Raw genomic sequence first — 21,940 nt, 5'->3', positions numbered from 1 at the left:
CAGCAGAAATACCCTAGCCATAATACTTCGAAACTTGGGAGGAGGGGTTCTTTGAGGTAGCAATAAATAAAAATTAGCCGTCATTGGTCGAAGGCCAGACGGTAAACAGTTTCCCGTATGCAGGATGAAAGAACGTGATGCGGATGCACCCTCCGATGCAATCCCCGCCTCTCCAAACATCCGCTCCTGGACACTGACCGTCTCCCGACGAACGACCGCGCCAGAAAAGGGGTAAGGATTGCTCTTTGAAGCAGTAGCAAGGAGAAGAATAAATAAACAAAGAAGTAGAGAGTGAAAGAACTGAAGAAAGGAGAGCGAGAAAGAAACAAACGTCAGAAAGAAGGGTGTCGGGGCGGAGACAGCAGGGCGATGGACAACAGAGGGGGTTGGTAAAAAAAAAAAAAATGCGACACGAGCACCTGTAAGCGTTCCAAAACGGCGTTCCTCGCATGTCGTTGCCTCCCCTGAACAGCAGCCCCTGAACGTCGGCAGGCCGCCGCTACTATTGTCGCCGGAATTCCCACCGCTCAATGGGGGTGGACGCCGAAGCCGAGTGTCTCGCCCCAGGAGCCGCGGTGTGGCTTTCGTTTATGGCTGCGTCGTGATAGTCGAGTACAACGCACCCCCTTCCCATCAGCAGCAGCAGCAGCTTCCGTTCGAGCCCCCCTCCCCACCCCACCTTCCCCCCTCCTCCTGACTTATGGCGCAGTAACACGCATCGCCGAACACGCAACTCGTGACCGAAGAGTTGAGACAGTGACTGTTCATTTCACTTAGGCCTAGCGCCCGCTCGGTATACACGGGGATCCGTTCGCCAACCACTCCCGAAGATAGCATCGCGAGCGCTTGTTATTCGGTGGTTTAATGGACTCGCGGTGTGGCGTTGACCCGATCGGAGAAGGATCCGCACCACGTCCATTGTGTTCGGTTTCGCGTGAGCGTCGGAGCGTTTGATGCCGCGGCGAAGAAAAAAAAAATATTGTTCGCGTTTTGTTCGAGATCGCGCACCCGCATGCTCCAGACACGGAGAGGAAGCGTGGAAACTTGAGCTCGGCTGTTGTGATCCCAGAGTCGAGGGATGCCCAAGCAACGTGACGAAGCGCTGAGCTTGCAATGCAATGACAATGTCTAATGGACACGCCGATTTACTTGTTTTCCTTCCCACTTCCTTTTTGTTGTTATTCAGCATATTAGGCATAAACACGCTGCAGCATTTATGGAGCTCTGATATTATGAAACCCGAATAAGGTCACTGTACTTCGGCACGTGAAATAACCGCACTTCAGAAGCACCGGATGCGTAACGTTGGATGGGGCATTTAACGATTTGATTCCCTCGCACGCAAGGTGTCGTTCTTGACAAACAATGGCGCTGATTTAAAAAAGGACGGAAAAGACAAACAAATATATTGTACCAAACAAAGTAATTTGAACGTTTGCAGTGTGTTATACAGAGATGAATTTAGAAAGTGTCTACATTATCTACACAGATTTTAAGCCGACTGATTTGTCTCTTTGACGATGTGACCTTTAGGCCCGATAAAACATACCGGCTGTCCATAGAATAGATATGGCGACAGGTCGTCATATATTATATAGATATATGACATACTGTCGTCTACAAATCCGTAGATAAGTCGAGAACAAAAAAGGCTCCTGACATAAAGTGCACAAAAGGCGTAAGGCTACTTACTGGCAGCGTAAACATTCCGTAGACATCTGTAGGCATGTAGTAAAAATCATCTAAAGACTGTCGAACGAAGTTTGGACTGGCTTCCCTCGGAATGAAACATATAAATATATTCAAAATCTTGCCTCCAAATGCAGAGCTCGTTTGCATTCACAAACTCAAAATGCAAACTTTGCTTACAAAAATTTACGTTTTCAGCATTACGTTCGCTTACTGCAAAAACATCTGAAACAAGGCTGCTGTGTGCTCTTTGTCCTGGTTCGACGTCAAGCTACCTGAACGTATGTCGCTTGTAGGCTAGGCGACTAATACGCGTTCCCTGTATCTAATTCAATATTCAAGGCGTCCCCAAGATTTGAGCAGTTCGACAGCATATGTGCGACAGCCGCCTCGCCTACGGCGATCGACTTAACAACCCGTGAAGCGCAAATGCGTCTTAGTTATGGCTTGCGTAATCGGGTTTCTGGCTGGAAAGCCTAGGCGTGGGAGAGATGCAACCACTTTGCGTTCGAAAACATCGGCCGTACATCGCAAAACGGGGAACGAAAGAAGCAAGAGAAATGACAGGAACCGCGACCCTCGAAAGTTAACTGCGGAGAGTGGCAAAACTAGTAGAATTCGTATGTGCATGTGTTTGAACACGTGTTTGTTAGTCGGCGTGTTCGTTCGTGATTACGTTTGCATGCGTGCGGATTCGTGAGTGGGGTGTGTGGAGAGATTTGTGTGGGTGGGGGGGTGGAAGGGGGGGGGGGAAGGGTTCGCATCGCTTGAGTTCATGTCGCAGGGCCGCGGCTCTGATCAAAAAGCTACACGTCATTTCGGACTTCCGCCGTAAGGAAGAAAAGAAAGAAAAAAAAATCGTTTTTCTATGCGTTCCTTCCTGACTCGGCGTTGAAGCGCATTCAAAAAGGGCCCGACTCCGCGCTTTTCGGGGCTTCGGCGGTGGCGCGCTCTAGCGGCGGAAACGAGCAGACCGGCACGACTTCCGTCACGGTCGCTGAACACTACAACCATCACGCAGTTGGTCGCCGTAGCTGTTTACTCTATGCGAATGTTTTTTTTTTTTTAATAGATGAGCGCATGATACTGAAGCTCAGCGCATGTGCGGCGGGAATGAAAAAAATAATAATAATGACGGAAGGCGGGGACGTAAGGTTCCGGACGATTTCCTTGAATCGATGTGCTTTTCAAACTCAACATTTTTTTTTTTTTACCTTCCACGTGCATACGCCTATAGCACCCGAGGCCTACAGGCGTCGACCCAAAATACTCCTTTCATGGCTGACCTTCGAGGAATGGAGGAAATGACGCCGGTAGGGCGTTCGACAAGTTGAAGGCGTTCCCATGAAAAATAATGAAGAAAAGCGCATATAGAATACAGAGTGTCACGTAGAAGGAATGAAGATAAGATAAAGATGGCGCACTTCCCTTATTTTAATTCGCGGACTGCCCCTTAGAAATATCAGAAGTGTCTATATAGAACACACTGTCAAATAGATAGAATGAAGATAACACGAAAGTGGTGCAATGCGCGGCCTATATTTCGCGGATTATACTTTAAAAATATGTGTCGGTGCGTATAGACAGCGGACGGTCATGTATAAGATCGAACATGTTCTTTCTTTTCTTTTTTAAAAGAAGCGGTGTTTTGTATTTCCGGCCTGTAACTCGTGTACCATTTCGTACAGAGATATACGTGACAAGGGAAATGCAGCGAGGACAACCAGACTGAACTATGTTGGCAACCCTGCACTGGCGAAAACGACGAGAATGCACAAGCTGTCTGTGCATGGGCCACCGACTGTCACGCCTAAACTGTTTACGTATTCGTGGTCTTTGCAGCAACCAACAGCGTTCCGACCAAAGGCTCCAGCTCATTAACCCCATGCACTCCAGAGAAGGCTAACGGATGTTGTCGGCCGTTTAGGAACGACAATTGGATAACTAAGAGAAAGCGCGAGAATTCAACCATCCTGCACTCGCCGAGGTGGCGTTGTGGCTTTGGCGTTGCGCTAGCTGCGAAAACCGAGAGTGCCGGTTGAAATCCTGGCCGCGGAGGCGCCGCGAATCGACGGGCACGAATTGCAAGAGCGTCCATGTAGCGGGCATCGGGTGCACGTTAAAGAACACCAAGTGGGCAGAATGAATTCGGGGTCCCCGAATGCGGCATGTCTCATGATCATGTCGTGGACCTGCCACAACACACACACACGCACACAACCAAATTATAATTTTTTCAATGAATTATTTACCCATCGTGCGCCACTAATGCATCTGCGGTATACTTCAAGTCCTTTCTTCAGGTTCTCGTTCACGTTACTAATACGCGACCAACCGCATTTACTGTACCGTGCGGGATACGTGAACAATGAGAAAAGACAACGGCGCGGCAGTGATGATGCATGTCACGAACTCGTTGGTGATACAGGTCGCAGGATTGCAGTTGAAATATGGGAATAACGGTTTCTGTAAGAGAAAGTACAGTGAGTGCTCAGCTGCCTCCAAAGCATCCTCGCACAAATATAGAGGTCAAGTGTCTCAGTTCAACACACGCAGGCTTTTTTTTTTCTCTTTCTCTTTTGCTCCCCCGTCTGCTTACCATCTTTTTGCGAGCAGACGACATGTCCGGTCACCTTATGACGTGACTGAAAATATGCCGGACATCGACGCGCGTTCGCCTTCTTCTTTGACTATCGCGCGCGTCAGCATGCGCGAAGCATATAACGATAGCGACAAAACTGGACGCCTCAAAACAGTGAGTACAGCGATTGGCAGGAGTCGAGCACCGGAATAAGTGGGCGGTTGAGAATGTAGCTGTTCACTGGACCAACTCGAGCCCATGGAAACAAGCAACACTTGAACCACAACGATAGCGGCGAGCACAGTCGTTGCTCGTCGAATCTGAACCAGCGCGCCAAGCACGCTCGCTATTTACACGTGACTCCTCCTATCTGCGCGCACCAGCGTAATCAGTGGTACGCGTACCTTCGAGAATGTACGACACTATTCGCGTCGCACGTGCGGATCTAATTAGACAACAGTCTCTTCTGCTACAGAACTGGCAACAACCTTAAATAAATTTCGGGTACAGTAAGCGTGGCTCGCGCGAGCAATAACGTTGTAAGATGGTGAGCCTGTGAAAAATGATCGCCAGCAAGAAAGAAAAAAAAAAAGGAAGCCAAACAACATTACAGCGTTCATGCTAGCACATCTTATCGCTGTCCTGGCTTCGGCAATTCACAAATGTTCGAATGATCAGGAATAACCTGTCGCATTCGATAACAGCGAGAGATAGAGAGAAAGAGAAACAGAGTCACTCACGTATTGTCACCGTGCTAACTTATTGATCGTTCGATTATACACAGATATTCTTCGTCAGTGAGTATATGCACGTATCATCAATGACGCGTCTCATTCCTTATCCACTGGCGATTAGTTCAGAAAAGAGAAAAGTTCTGTGTAATAACAGTGTTCCTACACAGCGCATACAAAGTCACTCTGTACGATTTATCCAGTCGAGTTGGCCCGCCAAAGCAAATAGCACGCGCACTCCCGTAACTGAGTTACAGAGCGTGTGCCGAAGGCGAACAGTAAATACATCAGTATAATAAACCTTCGACGCAAACGCAGTTTTCACGAACCGATGAGTTCTTGATGCGGAACGGTGAAATAAATATTTATTCAAAATTCCTTAATCATCCAGGGCTATTCCGGAAAGCTGTGAAGACAGGAAAGGGGCGACAACAACACGGTCATATTTCCCTTTGTTAAACATATTCCTTTATGGTAGTGAACAGCCGGACTTGCCAGCCAGTTTTGCCAACCACTTCAGAAAAGAAGACAGATAAATACCCCCCGCACACACACCCTCCTTACCGTATACGCGGCCTCCCCCTTGACCCTACGTTTGACCCTACGTTTGACCCTACCCATCTACTTCTCGTTCAAGTTTTAACTAATTCGCATTTGGGGCCCCTACTAGTACATGCTACAGCAGCATCGTCGTATGCAGTTTTACTGGCTACTGCTACAGGCTGCTCGGAAATTCAACGTTTCCTGAAATACTGTGGTTCAAAAGCTTTTGTAGTTGACTGTTAAATTTGTAAAGCAGTGTTTCGTGGCTAGAATTTGCGCATTTCAGAACCTGCGCGGGGTTTTGCTTCCACCAGCAAGGAAACTATAGAATCCTGAAAAGCAGGAGTATCTTCTCGGACGAGGTTTACACGATTGTAGTGGCAGAGATGGACACAAGCGCTTTTTGGGCATGGTAACAAAGAAGAAGGCTCAGTAAAGGAATATTAGCTGTTAATTCTGCAAATTGTATTGTATTGCATGCCTGAAAGGAACTTGCCACGAAAGCAGGAGCACCTGTTAACTAGGTCCCGAGTCTAAAGAAAATATTTTTTGCTCAGTACACATTCTTTGGATAAAGTATAAAACGCACTTATTTCCTATTCGATCAACGCTGACATTTACAGTTCCAGCCATTATGCAAACTAGAAGTGAGGCGTGCAGACAGGACACAAGAGTAGAGAAGTGGACAACACGAACGCCGACTATCAACTGAAGGGAGCACTGAGGCGAAAAATGAAAGAAGACACAAAACTCATCTGCGCATGCTCAGGAATGGTAACACCACGTGTCAATCGGGTACACGTGCTGGTCTACGTGAGAGGCCAGCACGTGTACCCGATTGACACGTGGTGTTACCATTCCTGAGCATGCACAGATGAGTTTTGTGTCTTCTTTCATTTTTCGCCTCAGTGCTCCCTTCAGTTGATAGTCGGCGTTCGTGTTGTCCACTTCTCTACTCTTGTGTCCTGTCTGCACGCCTCACTTCTAGTTTGCATAATGAATCCTTACCAACTAGCTCAGCTTTCTGTCGTTCTAAGTTCCAGCCACTCGCAGCGAAAGCTGATTCACAAAAAAGCTGATACACACGAGCATTCACGAAAGCTGATACAAAAAAAATAAAGAAAGAAAGAAAGAAAGAAAGTGCCGAACGCCCTACGGCCCGGCCTATAGCAGCAAAAATGCGAAAAATACCCTACGGTATTGTAATTACCATACGGCTGACAACAGTGGCGCCAGCACATGCTGTCGCGCGAGAGCTCTGTGGTGTCCGGCGGTTTAAATTCGGGGGTGGAGCGCTCGGAAAGAACAAACCCTCCCCTTTTTCTGACACCCTTCCCCAAGTGGTGGCTACAGGACAGGGCTCAAGTACCGCTACATCTGTACTGGCTAACGGTTCTCTGGCCAAGGACTCTGTGAACGCCTCGACCTTCTCCCTCTTCTTTCTCCCTTACATCCCCCCACCCCTTCACCAAGGCGCTGTGTCGTGATCGCTAAAGGGTTGCAGAAAATAGCGCCTCTTCATCTTCACAATCACACTTTCTCTCTCTACAGAATTACGCAATGAAACAACCAACGCTACTAAATGTCCTCGCTAAGTAAATACACGCCTTCAACTGCATCATCCATTTAACAAAGCGAACAGTTCTATAAAAGCGTTCGGCCACGGCCTTAAATGATAATCATCATCGATGGTTTCTGCAGAATGTTTTCTTTATTATTCTTTCATTCTTTTGTTCTCCCTTTTGTAACACCGTAGTGGCTTTGGCGTTGCGCAGCCAAGCCCGAGGGCGCGGGATCAAATCCTGGCCCCGGCAGCCGCATTTCGATGGGGACGAAATGCAAAAAGGCCTGTGCATCGTGTATTGGGTGCAGGTTAAAGAATTCCAGATGATCAAAATCAATCCGGAGAGACCCCCCCCCCCCCCCCGCACACTTCGGCGTGCCTCATAATCATGCCGTGGGTTTGGCGCATAAGACCCCGGAATTCAGTTGCATTCGAGAGTGCCAAACAGAAGACTTGCCTTTCAGTAATCTCCTTACCCTTCCCCCCCCCCCCCCCTCTCTCTCCACGCAACAGGCGCGGCACACACACCCATTCTTTCCGTGTTTTGCGTTTCCTGCGCCCCACGTACTACTAATATTTAATTTCGTTTTCAACATTACGCTGCCTGTGGCTCGTATCCGGAAAAGTCGACGCAGTGTGACGTCATCCCCACCAACCAGCTCCTCGCCCCCGCACTTCTCCTCAAGAATTTTTCGGGTTCCTTCTATTCAAAGAAATAACAAAGAACGTGATATCAAAAGCCCGAGGCGTCGAAGGCAGCCCTGCCCTCGTATCCTGGTTCACTCAGGAAGATCCTCCACGCCCGCCCAGCGACTTTCGCTTCGCCCTCAGCGCGTGAGATGCGAAAGCATCCCCACAACAAACCAGACATACACGCAAAAAGAAGCGCGAAACAAATAATAAAAAAAAGAAGAGCGATGAAACGAGGGAAGGCAAGAAACAAAAGAATGGCGATGCAAACGCCTACTTCGCCAGGAATCCCGGCTCCAGACCTCGAACCACCCATCAGAAGCTCCGCCAGTCTCTGTACGCGGTCCCCATTCTTCAAGGCCTCATTTGTTCGGTCAGTGTTCACGACGATCGAGCTTTTTCTTTTTTTTTTCGTGACGCGCACGCCGAAAGCTCGGCAGAAACAACGGCACTGTGCCGATGAACGAGCAAAAACGAACACAGCTATACGGTGTGCCGTAAAAGCCCGCACATAGTGCGAACCAGAAATATATCCCAACAAGACGTTGGCTACATACAGGCGGGTATACTGCATTTTTTTGATCGGTATACCAGAATGGTAAACACGTTGGGACGGACCGAGTGCTTGTCTACATCTTACTCCGTTTGCCTTGCTGGTCGGCTTAGTTTAGGTTACACCGAAGTCGCACGCTCGCTTTCAATGAGATTTGAAACCAATAAAACAAAAAAAAAACTATTCAAATGCGAGTCACTAATTGACTCGTGCGAGATTAGGGAAGGGCAATAATGGGGCTCACCCATTTCAATGATTTTTGATTTCAATGGTTCTTCAAAGTGCCCGTATGCCTGCGGTATTATGCTAAGTAATAGTTAGCCGGGGGGATGATGCGAATAATGCTTTTAATTTGGAGACGCTTGCTCCTTGCTATTCTGTTCGATCTCTGACTGATGATCATAAATCTCCAGCTCCTAAATGTGCGCAGCGAGTGCTATACCTTACTAACGTGACGACCAAGCTATTGCGAATGATTAAAGGATTAAGAACAAGGAATTAAACGCATTGAAACACAACTCAAGAAGATAACAATACCACATAACGCACAGTAAGCAAAATGAAAAGGTCACCAACTTCAAGGGCGCGCGCGCACTCAATAAAGTGAGAGGTGTAGGCTCTAACCGAAATACATTCGGCCGCTTTTGGGTCACACAAGTCCAAATCAACACTCTTCTGCGCCTGTGCATAACGCGAAATGCAATTTTGACGCCCTATAATCCGGCAAAGTAAACCTCGTAGCATACGCTGGATCTTACGGCATCTTCGCAGTGCTGTTCAAAAGAAAACAAACGGAAACATAGCTATCGAATCCCGCACGTAAAGCTCAATAGAAACAGCGGCAGCGCAAGACGCGGCCAAAGCAAATGGTGGCAGCTTATAAAGGTTCGCGGTGTTCATCAAACAATACAGAACAAGCACGCAAATAAAACGAGCAAAAGGAAAAACAAAACAAACGCACTAAATCTGCCGACCCGCGTGATTGCCGGAAAAATACCTTGCAGCGCGATGTGTGGCCACGAGCGAGATAGAAGCATTTTTCACGATTCCGGGCGAAATAACGCAGAAGGCAAAAAGAAAGAAAAGTGTGTACTAAGCTCGCGCGCCTTCTGCTGCGTGGGACTCCGTAGCAGACGACGAGTCATTGATCCGAGAGAAGTGTATAGCCTAGATGCGAGCGTTAAGGATACAGAAAGGGGTGAAGAGACCACCTGTGATGTGGGGGGGTCTACGGGGCAGAAGGGAGGGTAGCTAATGCGGTTTTGTCTTGCGAGCGAGCGGGTGCGACGAGCTAGCAAGCCAGCCGGGCGGCCCACCGCACGGGTGAAATATACGACGTCGCTTCTAGCGCAATTTGTTTGCCCTCGCCGACGGGGTTGGTATACAGGCGTGTGCAGTGGCAGTGGCGGTAACTACTTTCGCTTTCCTTCGCCCGCGAAGGCGGGGAGCTTAGCTTGCCGAGTGACGATTTCGAAAGAACGAAAAAGAAATACGCTATAGACAAATGAAAGCTTAAAGCCCCGGAAGGGAAGAGAGGAGAGGGGAGGGGGGGAAGGTTGCTGGCCTCGCCCCTTGTGGGAAGCGAGCGCTGCCGATGATGAGCATTGTATACGCTGCTGAGGCGAGGCTTGTTGACTCTCGTAAGCAAGTGACGTTGGCCTGTGAGAAGGCCTTGAACCTCCCTGGGAATCGGGCATGAATTGAAATGTCGAATCCCGGGCTTGTGTGTTACAGTCGTATATTTTGGCGTCGGCGAGGGCACACTGAAGCTGCCTATGAGCCAGCTGATCAGAACGGCACAGCTTGCCGATTCCCAAGCAAGCGCGTGCCATTGGCCCGTGGGAGGTAAAGGCCTTGAACCCCTTAACGGATCAGATGTGAACTTAAACGTGGGATCCTACAGATATGCCACAGTTGTGTCTTTCGCGCTGGGCGTGGTTGTCAAACACTCACGGGCAACCGTATCATCACATTCATTGAGTTTCTGACGTGAAACGTCTTTCAACTTAAAGCATAAAGGTTCACTTGCTAAAGCCACATGTAACGAAAATGTAATATTATTATCGCTTATGTCTCTGCCATCGTACTACCCACGCGCCTTGCTTTGGTATCGTTGTGTCGAGGAAAAGAAGCTGCCACTTGATCACGCACAGGTAACGTGCACAGATGGCGGTGTTGTCGCGCCACACGTGACACAATCGGAGCTAAATTTAGCCTCCCGGTCAGCGTTCAGAGAGGCATAACTCAACAGTGCGTCTGTTAATGCGAGTGGAAGTGCTGGCGTTTGAGAGAGCTGATACACCAGCCTCATTATGCATAACCCATCAAACTCGAATCTGCGCTCGCTGGGAGTTATAAAGCTTACGAGTGTGCAGTTAATTGCAAAAGTTTGACGCTTGGTCCACTATGGAGCCCCTGTATTCGACACGATAGGGTCCAGAAATTCCACGAAGAAACTCGGCCAGGAAGACAGAGGGATGCCTGTCTGATGCATGCCAGAGGGTGCATGATGCATGCTATGATGTCAGAGGGATGCATGCCTGAGAGAGGATGCCTGAAGACAGAGGGATACCACCTTTGCCGACGGCGGGCCCCCCTACGTATAGAGCGCGAGCATGATTGCAAGATTAGACTCCCGCTAGCTGTATCGTAAGTTAAGCAGGTAAGCTTAGTAATGCTTGGATAAATGGTACTTGTGTATTCGGTTACGTCATTTCTGTATACCCTAAACGCCCAGTCTTGAGACATACGTAGCTAATCTATAAAGAGACGCGGGACGAGATTAAAAATAAACACGACACAGGACACTATGTGGACGCGACACTCTAGTGGACAAAACACTAGTAAGAGACGCGGGACGAGATTAAAAATCAACACGACACAGGACACTATGTGGATGCGACACTCTAGTGGACAAAACACTAGTAAGAGACGCGGGATGAGATTAAAAATAAACACGACACAGGACACTATGTGGACAAAACACTAGTAAGAGACGCGGGACGAGATTAAAAATCAACACGACACAGGACACTATGTGGACGCGATACTCTAGTGGACAAAACACTAGTAAGAGACGCGAGACGAGATTAAAAATCAACACGACACAGGACACTATGTGGATGCGACACTCTAGTGGACAAAACACTAGTAAGAGACGCGGGACGAGATTAAAAATCAACACGACACAGGACACTATGTGGACGCGATACTCTAGTGGACAAAACACTAGTAAGAGACGCGGGACGAGATTAAAAATCAACACGACACAGGACACTATGTGGATGCGACACTCTAGTGGACAAAACACTAGTAAGAGACGCGGGACGAGATTAAAAATCAACACGACACAGGACACTATGTGGACGCGATACTCTAGTGGACAAAACACTAGTAAGAGACGCGAGACGAGATTAAAAATCAACACGACACAGGACACTATGTGGACGCGATACTCTAGTGGACAAAACACTAGTGGACACAACACAGGACACTAGTGTCCTGTGTCGTGTCCACTAGTGTTTTGTCCACTAGAGTGTCGCGTCCACACAGGACACTATTGTGTCGTGTATTGTGTGCATCTCTATCTCGTTCCACACCTCCTTAGCGCTAGTTAAATGAGCCTCAAACCAGGACGCAATAAATGGCCCTACTTTCTCCTCTAACTGACTGAGGCTGCCTGGCAAAACGGTCTACACATCGCCAAAGCGAGCTACCGTGTTAACCTAACGACCGTACATTCATTACTCCGTCTATTATATATTGAATGAGGGTTTCCAGGCAAGCCAATTACTGAAATAGGCGCGCCTACTGGCGAAGCTCGGTTATGGGCTCCGCGTAGGAGAGGGAACCGAGCTGACACGGACATTTCCCATACGCCGCGGGGTCGAAGCGGTAAGTAAATTGGTAACGTACACCTGCCCGCTCCTAATATGCACACGGATCAGCAGTAACTGGGCGAGTTAAACCCTGTAGTGAGGAGTGGTTAAGCTGAACCTCAATTACGGCCAACCGCAGTGGGCGAAGCTCCCTGCACACAGCTTTACCGGCGCATAGCACGGCGCGCACCAGTATACATTGCCACGGCATTTATGTATAGACTAGTCTGCTGAAGAAAAAGAAGAAAAGAAGCAGCGTGGAAAAGGAAACGTGCCATACTATAAAAGCCACATGCGGTATATACTCACTTTCACACAAAGAAAAGCGGGAATTCGAAAGTAATAATAGGAACTCGGTCACTTTCACTGTCTGGCAGGCAATGGTGTTTCCAGGTTAATGCGTCTGCGTGCGACCGCGCTTCAAGGTGTCAACAGTCACGTTCAACGCGTAGAGATTTGAAAACGTAACTAAGATGCGCGGAAAGAGGGCAGGGGAGCTAGGAGGAGAGGAGAGGGGGGGGGGGGGGGTGAGGCGTACAGGCTACGGTAGTGCACAAGCGACGGGGAGGAGGGGGGCAGCAGTACGGATAGCTATCGCCGCATATGCGAAGACATTTCCCGACCGCACACCCTGAAATGACGCGTTCGGACCATAATACGGACACACCCTCAACACTCCTTCGTGTCCGGGTGCACCGGTTGTAGCGAAGCTGGCAAAAAAAAAAGAAAAAAAATGTAACCAACAGAAAGTGCACAGGGTAAAAATCAAGCAAACGAAACTGCGAAGAATGCTTCGAATTCGTGGAAAACGCTGACTTCGTGCCCCAGTGAACATTCGTGCGAAGGTGGACTGTGGCAAAGAAAAAGAAAAAAAAGAAAGAGAATTCGGAGTGAGAGTTTCCGGCGATGGCTTTCAGTCTGATGCGAGAAAAGAAAAGACACACGAACGAACGAACAAACAAACAAACAAAGAATAAACACGAGGACATCGCGCTACCTCATCAACACTTCGGCGAACAACGCCGTGGGGGCGTCAGTAGACAGCACAATAACCCAGAACGGGGTCATAAAAGAAAATAACGCGGACAACGCCTTCGACGTCATTCCGGGCTGGTCGTTAGCGGATGCATTAGCACTCTGGCCCACGTAGAAACGCGGTTTGTAGCTGCTGTTGAAGTCATACCAAATGAATCTCTTGCTTCTTTGTCCGAAGAGTCGTCTATACTACGCTCTCTACCCTCCTTTTTTTTATTTTCATTTATTTACTTAGGCATTTTTCTTCCACTGGGATGGATCCCAGCTTGTAGAACTATTATATCTCCCTGTACGTTCAATGTCCGAGCTCCCCTGCCTGCCTACCACATAAACAACGCAAAAGAACCACGCGCTTGTCAGCAGAACTCTGGTTTCATACGGCCCCGTTGCGTAACGATGGTGCCGTATCTTCTGGGTTCGTGGTTAGCGTGATGTCCTATAATCACCATATGTTCCTCAGCATAAGCACGAACAATAGTAAAATAAGTTTATTATGAACGCGCGTTACGCGTAATAGCATTGGGGTTCCATGCACAATAGCTCCGAAGCCGGTTGGGTGAAATCACTATTCTAAAATCGGAAGCCTCAATCAAGTCGTCGTTACAAAGGCAAGCGATTCCGGAAGCACAGCGGCACGTTTTTTGTTTTTTATAGTCGCCTTCCGAATAGGTCGTTCGCGCTTAGTTATACGGCCTTTCAAATTTGCCAGCCGTCTTCGCAACGCTGCCCGAACTTTGCTTGAAGGCAGCGCGATACTGGGGTGCAAGAAAATGCCGTGTCGTGTCAATCAGGCACGCGATCGTGCAACCTACGAACGTGGAGAAAGGAAAATAGGAGGAGGTAGCGTCGCGTTAAAGTTTTCAAGCCTAGTCATAATCAATATGAAGCTTGAAACGCTCATCCGAACTTATTAGGCCCTCACCAGTGACCACGCGATAGGCAAGCGCTAACTTCTAGCACCGAGCGCGCGGAGACTATGGGTACCGTGACTAGATGGGTCCTATGGGGTATTGTAGAACTAAAAGCTAACCACGACCCACAAAAATGAATTCTGAGGGATTACGTGTCAAAACCACGATCCGATTGTGATGTAGGCCGCAGGGGAGAGGGTACCCCGGACTAAGTTGGACCACCAGGGGTACATCTATATCTAAGTACACAGACATTTGTTAATTTCGGCCCCGTCAAAATGCAGGCACCGCGGCCGGGATCCAAACTGCGACTTCTACCTTAGCATCTTAAAAATAAATAAATAAATAAATAAATAAATAAATAAATAAATAAATAAATAAATAAATAAATTGGTCTTGTTCTTTACCTCTCATCCCTAGTTCCTACTTTCGCTTGGAAGAAACTGCCTTTCAGAGGGTGTATGGTTTCTCGCACACTTGGCTGCGCTAGCTGTTCTACGAAACGGCTCCTCGAAAGGGCTCCTTCGCTTCTTCAACGACCATTTTCTCGACGACTATCGCCGCCCAAGACAAGCACGGCACGCGGACCTTTCGAACGATACGCCAGCAGATGCCCCCTCTAACACACTGGCTACAGCTTCGCTGATGGCTGGGTGGACGGAGGAGAAAACGCCGAAAGAAAGCAGGAAAAGACAAAGCAACACACGCGCACACCGGAGAAATCGGATGCCGTCACGCCGTACAACGCGCGCGCGAGAGGACCAATACAAACACACACAAACGCGCCGAGCAATGGGCGTGGTCGGTCAAAATTTACGACGCGAGACGACGCTGCCTCGAACGGCGGCGACGGCTGGAGGGGTGGCATGTAGCGTACACGCCGGCTTCGCTGTTCGGTCCTGCTTGAAGTCTAAGGGCGGTTCAAGGCCACACTAACTGCTTTGCGTGCTCTATTCCCTGGCCGTTGTAAATCTTTGCCTTCGCCTTTCCTCCGAGCGCCTTTCCTTCATTTTGCTTTCGATATTTTCGAGGTCACGTGCTACACCGTGGCCGCCTTCCGGCCATAACGCATACCAGAGAGACATTCTCGCGAAACGAAACAATGGAACTCTCTCTCTCTCTCTCTCTCTCTCTCTCTCTCTATCTATCTATCTATCTATCTATCTATCTATCTATCTATCTATCTATCTATCTATCTATCTATCTATCTATCTATCTATCTATCTATCTATCTATCTATCTATCTATTTCTTTTTGCAAAGTCACGGCCTCCTCTCACCTATGTAGCCGCGCTTCGCAAATGAGAAATGCCAGACGCTATTCGCCCGGTTCAATCCAGTCCATTCCTATAACAAACATGTGTCGTGTCTGCCTAAAAGCACTGTGTTAGCACAGTCGCTGCCGTCGTAAGGGGCCATGACGTTCTGCTGTTGACAGGAAGGTCGAGGTTTCCATGCCCGAGGCCATTCAGATGCGTTACAGAAACATCTCGCGTACTCTGAGTATACAGGTACGTGTCACGTAGACCCTATAGTACCAAACTCTGCGTCCTTCATGACGACGTTCCTCACGGGTAAATCATGTAGAATTACGTTTGGCTGCTTTTGAGTGCATTTGGCTTGGATACGGAGCAGCCAAATCGCGACTAAGTAGGCAGTGCGATGCTTAGTTAACCGGGTTTCGCTTTTTTTTTTTGTCGACACTTACTCTTTAGTTCGGCATCTTTCAAGAGAAACTCGCAAGAAAGAGGTCAGCCTCAGTTCAGACAATTTCTAGCCATGAACTACAGACAATGATCACGATGCCATACCTTAGCTGGCACGTTACGGTTCGGCGGTCCTTACAGTAACCGCGTCGTCACGAAATTCAGCACTGTTACGCAAACACGGATAGAACCCCCCAACTCCCCAAACAAATATCAAGGAAAAATCGACCCCCTTCCGATTCTACTCTCTTTCGCCGGCTCTCCTGGCGGTACCTCCACTCTGGGACAGTCGTGACTGACGTATTCCACTGTCGGCGTGCCCGATGGTGATTTGCTGGGCGCAGTGGGCGGGACCTGTTCGTATGGTGAGGGCTCAACGGCATACTATACGTTCCTTGCCCGTAAAGCCGCACAGAGCATACACACACACACACGACCCAAGTTCCCTTCCCAGGGGCCAACTGCCCCACACAAAGCTTCAAGTTATGCCGCCACGATGATTCCTTTTCTTTTCTTTCTTTTTCTTTCTCTTTTCGCGAAGCCTTTTCGTCACTAGTGAAGGGCTGTTTCAGCTCACGGAAGGGTCTTTCGGCACCGGAACCGGCGACTTCGATTTGGGCGCGCACGCTGAGAAGGTGTACATGGCGGAGGATGTACATCATAACGAACACGATCGTGAGAATAAGGGGAAAAAAAAGAAGAGAGAGATTCGTGGTGCCGACGCTATGCGAGGTTAGCGCGCAACAGCCCTCGGCAATCGCGAAGGAACCAGTTTTCGCCACGTCGTGGGGCACGTAGAACCGTGGCGCGCGCACTAGGTTTACTACCAGAGTGAGGGAAGGGGTGAGGGGAGCGATGTTGTGTTCCCGGAATCGGGTCACCGCGGTCGATGCGTCGCGGGCCTTCACGCTTGCTCGTGATCACCGGTCTAGCCGGCCGCCCCGCTTGCCCCGTAACCTATAGCCGAGCCTGATTCGGTTTATCGATTTCTTCCGTGGTTTTGTTTGTTCTTGACCCCCCCCCCCCCCGCCCCTCCGAAAAAAAAGTTGTTTTTTTTGCACTGCGTAAGAACGGCGCCTCTCCACAGTTATGCGTTACCACGTGCCAAGGATGCCCTTGAATCCACATTCCTTGCAACTCAACATTTTATGTATGTATGTATGTATGTATGTATGTATGTATGTATGTATGTATGTATGTATGTATGTATGTATGTATGTATGTATGTATGTATGTATGTATGTATGTATGTATGTATGTATGTAGATCGGCATACTCACACTCACCGTAGGCGTGAGCGTGACGTGTGTGTGTGTGTGTGTGTGTGTGTGTGTGTGTGTGTGTGTGTGTGTGTGTGTGTGTGTGTGTGTGTGTGTGTGTGTGTGCGTGTGTGTGTGTGTGTGTGTACGTGACTATAAGCGTGAATGGGTAGCTGTGAGTGAGTAACTGTGAGTATGAACGCTAGTGAGTGCCTGCGAGTGTGCATGGATGCCAGTCGAATGTGCATGCGTGGACGGCGGTGTGAGTGGGTGCATGGCCTGAAAAACTATCCATGAGTTTAATCGATTAAACCTATAAGCCTCGATTTATTCTGACATTTGACTCATAGCCTCATAGCTATAAAAATTTATGTTGCATTGACATTGTGTTGAGTGTCACAGGCATGCTGTACCTATACTATCACGCTGGAATAAAACTTATATACAAGAGGGAAAAAATATGTAGGCACATAATCCTTTCCCCATTTAGCAGTGGGTGTGTGTGTATGTGACGCTGATGTCATTTATTTATACAGAGGCTTACTTTTACGTACAGAGCGCATTTTGCTTCAGGTTGTACCAAGATGACACATCGGCCAAAACAGGGCTAGCCGACCTTCAAGGCTGCTAATCCTATGTGCTTTTGTAGAGCGCGTATCAACGCCTATGATCCAATACGTGTCGACACGAAATGACTGTCACAGACAAAGACAAGTTAGGAATTTCCATAAGTAAGACGATATACCACGAATCCATCCCAGCAGGTAAAAAAGGAATCAAGAACAAAGAACTGTTACGTGAGACCCCACAGTTCCGTAGACTCGCTCGCAGCTACCCTTGATTCTTTTTGTTTGTTTTCTTGCTTGCTTTGTTTGTTTTTTGTAACAATGCCAACAAAGAAGGTCAAGAAAGTATGGCACGCACGCTTGTCTGTTCGCGTACGCGCCGATTACCGAAGCAGGCGGCATTTACCTTGGGAGGTTAAGCCGGACGCCTCACTGGAACAGAAATTCTAGGGGCCAGGCCGCTTGATCCTTTCGAATGTAGGGCAATATCGCGGCTTACGTTTCTCAGGTTGTATGCGATCAAATAGGCAAAGTGTTCCCGTTTTTTCCGTCGAGCTACGTTTTCTTTTCTCTCATTCAAATCAACGAGGCGGTGGATAACCGCTGAAGCACCGCCCATGTATGCACAAAACACATGTTTCGCCACATTCTCTCGGCCTTTTGTTTCCCCAATGCACTAGCGCGTACTGCATCAAATTTTAACGCTGTGTAATGCAACAGTTTGTAGTTACCTAAGGGATTAAGGTGATGATAGTTCTGTTTTATTCGCACGCCCTAAATATTACGGGCATTACATAAAGGGGTTACGGTAAAGAAATAGTGCAGTCGTTAACAGTAACTCTAATACCACAAATTAAGATAAGCAGTGATGCAATGATGACCCCCCTTTTTTTTCTCTTTTTTGAGCCCTGACTGAACGGCCATTAGAAATGTAAATAGGCAACTCCTCTAGTCGGTATCGTACGTTGTGCGAGCAACCAATTCTTAATCTCTTCGCCGAAATTGCGAGCTCGAAGTGTCGCGATCACTTTACGGACTTATAGTAAATATTCAGAAACAGTATTATGATATTACCAAACCTTTTCTGCGCCCATAGAACGAGTATAGCTGGAAATATATCAACCTATAGCAAAACGGAACCTGCTGAACTTAAGCCGTCTAGTAGGGCGAGTTGGTGGGTCTGTGGGAAGCCATGCTATTAAAAATGCGAAATCAGCTTCAAAGGAAACCAAGGCAGAGGCTAAAGCTGTACTTGCCTAAATAAGTTAGCCTGAGCATTTAAACTAACAGCAGTTAGCGCAGAGTTTATCCTGTCGTCGTCTTTCCCTCTGAGCAGATCTACTATACGCTGGCTTCGTATTTTTAATATAAGATAAGCGCGAAATTCTGAAAGGCCAACGCTGCTCCAAAATACTGTAATTGAACACAGTTCTGGTGTTCACTTGCACTAAGTAAAAGCCGACGACCCAAAGGTAATTAACTCTCGCTGTATACATGATGAGTAAACCAAATTAACTACTACGCTTCCGGAACTCCAATGGGAAAAAGGGGGGCGCGGTTAGTTAACCCCTAAACGTTCACGTCCTTGCTAACTTTCCCGGGGAAAAACTTGGAGCTTATAATTAACTACGAGCGACGCATCTAAGCAACTTTGCTCAGACCCAGTTTCCCAGTTTATCCATCCCCGCCCAACAACTCCGGCACAGCACGCAAGCTCCACGGGCAATAAAACGCGTTAAGAAAATCGCCGCACTAATCTCTGACATCGAGGCGGAGAACGCTGCACACAACGCCGAACCACTGACCTCCCCAATTTCCGCCAAAAACGGCTAGTGTTCCCGTTCCCTCAGAGGCTCATTCAAGCTCCAACAGACGTTAGTGCGGAGAAATTCGGCGCTTATTTCTTCGCCCCCATAACAGCTCTCCAAAACAGTCGCCCTTTCGGACCCAGTTCAGCAGTTCGCTTTTGTCCTAGAGATGACGAGCCCGCGAACACAATAGGCTTGCTCCGGAGTGCAGTGGACCAGGCTACGAAATCACCACGCTACACTTAAAACACAAGGACGGCCAGCGGCCGCATATAACAGACTGCTCCTAAACTCCGTCTTTTCGCCATGTCCCCTCCTCTCCAACCATCCCCTTTTTTCTTCTTTAATGATGAAGAACAGAAACTAACAACTGTCGAGCGGCTAAATCTCGCGACCTACATAGCGCGCTCCACAGACTTCTACACACTTCGCCCGCGCTCGTATACGTAGTACTGTGGCGGACTTCAAAAAAGGCAGTGGCCGAATTCTCGTCAAGCCCGCTGTGCTGTTAATGGCGGCCTCCCGCATCTCCTCCGAGATGAGCGCGGGCCGGCGCGAAGCAAATTAGGCGCGAGTATAAGAGGCAGCGAGCACAATGGGCAGAAGCGAGCGAGAGAGAGAATGAGAGAAAAGTTAAAAATAAAAATAAAAATGGAAGTGGCTGCGAGAAATGTTGCACTGCGCGAAGAAGCGGCAGCTCGCCACGTGCCGTGTTGACGACGTCGTTTGTGGAGAGAGCGCACATGTAAGCCTGTATACGACGCGGCCAAAACACTCGCCGTGCTAGCGACAAGAAACAAAACAAACAAACAAACAAACGAAAAACACGAGGGTTTACGCGCGTACCCGCGCGTTGCAGAAGAAGGTCCAGCGTTGTGGGATTCGGGGCGCGCAAATGTGAAAGGAGAGAGAGGGAGAGAAAATAGAGAAGAGAGAGAGAGAAGGGGGGACGAACGGGATTAAGATCACTGCGGAGGAGCTGAGAGAAAAGCTCTGGTCCTGTTCCACATCGCGGACTTTCGAAGTGGATGGCTGGTGCACGCGCTTTAGTAGCGACCTGAACACGAGGTCTATGGGCAGAACTTGACCGAACCTCGTTTCTTTGTTTCCCCCCCACCCCCACCCCCCCTTCTCTCCTGCACACGCCGCGTTTAGAGCCCGACCTTGTTCGGTCAAGTTGAAGGATCTGTCCTCTACTGTTGGCTATCCGTTTGTTGATGCGCGCCTAAATTGCGCGACATTTGCACTGGCTGTCGGCGCCAGATTCCCGAATGGTGTCGCGAGATTCGTTGCCAGTCGATCGAAACCATGCTGTCACGCTAAACATTGTCTCCGTTTGTGTATCTGGTTCCTCAACCGATTGATTCTAAAGTGCCGAAAGAATGAGCAGCCTACAAGAGTGGGTAACTACACTTATTCAGATCATTCAGAACTTTGGCACGTAACCTTCATTGGTCGGCACTTCTGAGCCATTGGATTCTAGTCGAGGTACCATTCTGACCATAACTTAAACAACAGAATTAGTTCAGTTGTATTTTTTTTTTTCGAGTACATTTCTCACAATCTGCAAAATGAGCGCTATCACACGTTTCTTCTGAAGCCCCTGACAGAGTTAAGGGTGTCGGAAGGGTGTCGGGTATCGGGCGCGCGTTGCATTTGGCGCTGGCGCAGGCGATGAAGGCACTATCTCAGCTGTGACTATGACGTACCAGCAATGGTACACCACACCCCTTGCGTGTGCAGACGAACGGAGGACACTGGCTGATTCTCTACCCAAAATCGGCAGTCTACCAGTTACTGAAAAAAAGAAAGCTCAATCTGCATATACGGGTGATCTTGGTCAGACCGCGAATTCAGTTGTGCGGTAGTGGTTCATAACACGCACTCCTGCAGAGCGCGTGTTCTTTTGCTCGCGGCTGCGAAACTCCAATTGAAATGCTATTTATTCACGCCTTTCTGTCCACATCGTTGCCACTAGTAACGCAGATCATCTCCCCTTCGCTTTATCTAGGCGCAGATGTAGCAGGCTACAAGAGACAGCCTCAGGCATACCTCTAGGTCTTAAACTTATCCTTCTCTTGAGCGCCGGGGGCAGCTTCCGTATTGTAGGGAGGGTGTATACGATCGCTGCTGCAAATGAATTCAATTCAATTGCATTAATTGTTTCCCCATTTGCATCTATCTCCTAGGTTAAACTCCTCGTCAAGCTTCGTGAGAGGGTCCCTAAGCATTCAGGTTGCAAAAGCTCCTCGACACCATTTTTCCCCCCGCAGACTTCATTCACCATAGTTTCACCACCCCAGTATACGATGCAACAAGAAACTACAGCTTTTGTCGACATCTTTGTCTTCGTGTACTCAACTGGATCGAACTGAGGTCTGTTCAGTTCGGCCAAGAGCGCGTAAACAGTTAAGGCTGCACCTTCGT

The 21,940-nt window shown here is 48.5% G+C and overlaps 1 protein-coding gene across 2 annotated transcripts in view; it reads right to left on the bottom strand.

Annotated features, from left to right (window-relative positions):
- Positions 1-21,940, bottom strand: part of LOC139049426 (uncharacterized) — a 114,245-nt gene that overhangs the window by 91,383 nt on the left and 922 nt on the right. The window lies entirely within an intron of this gene.

The sequence above is a fragment of the Dermacentor albipictus genome, chromosome 9, assembly GCF_038994185.2.
Source record: "Dermacentor albipictus isolate Rhodes 1998 colony chromosome 9, USDA_Dalb.pri_finalv2, whole genome shotgun sequence".
Lineage (NCBI taxonomy): Eukaryota > Metazoa > Arthropoda > Arachnida > Ixodida > Ixodidae > Dermacentor > Dermacentor albipictus.
Note: the sequence above shows the minus strand (reverse complement) of the source record. Positions and strands in the feature narration are given on the sequence as shown.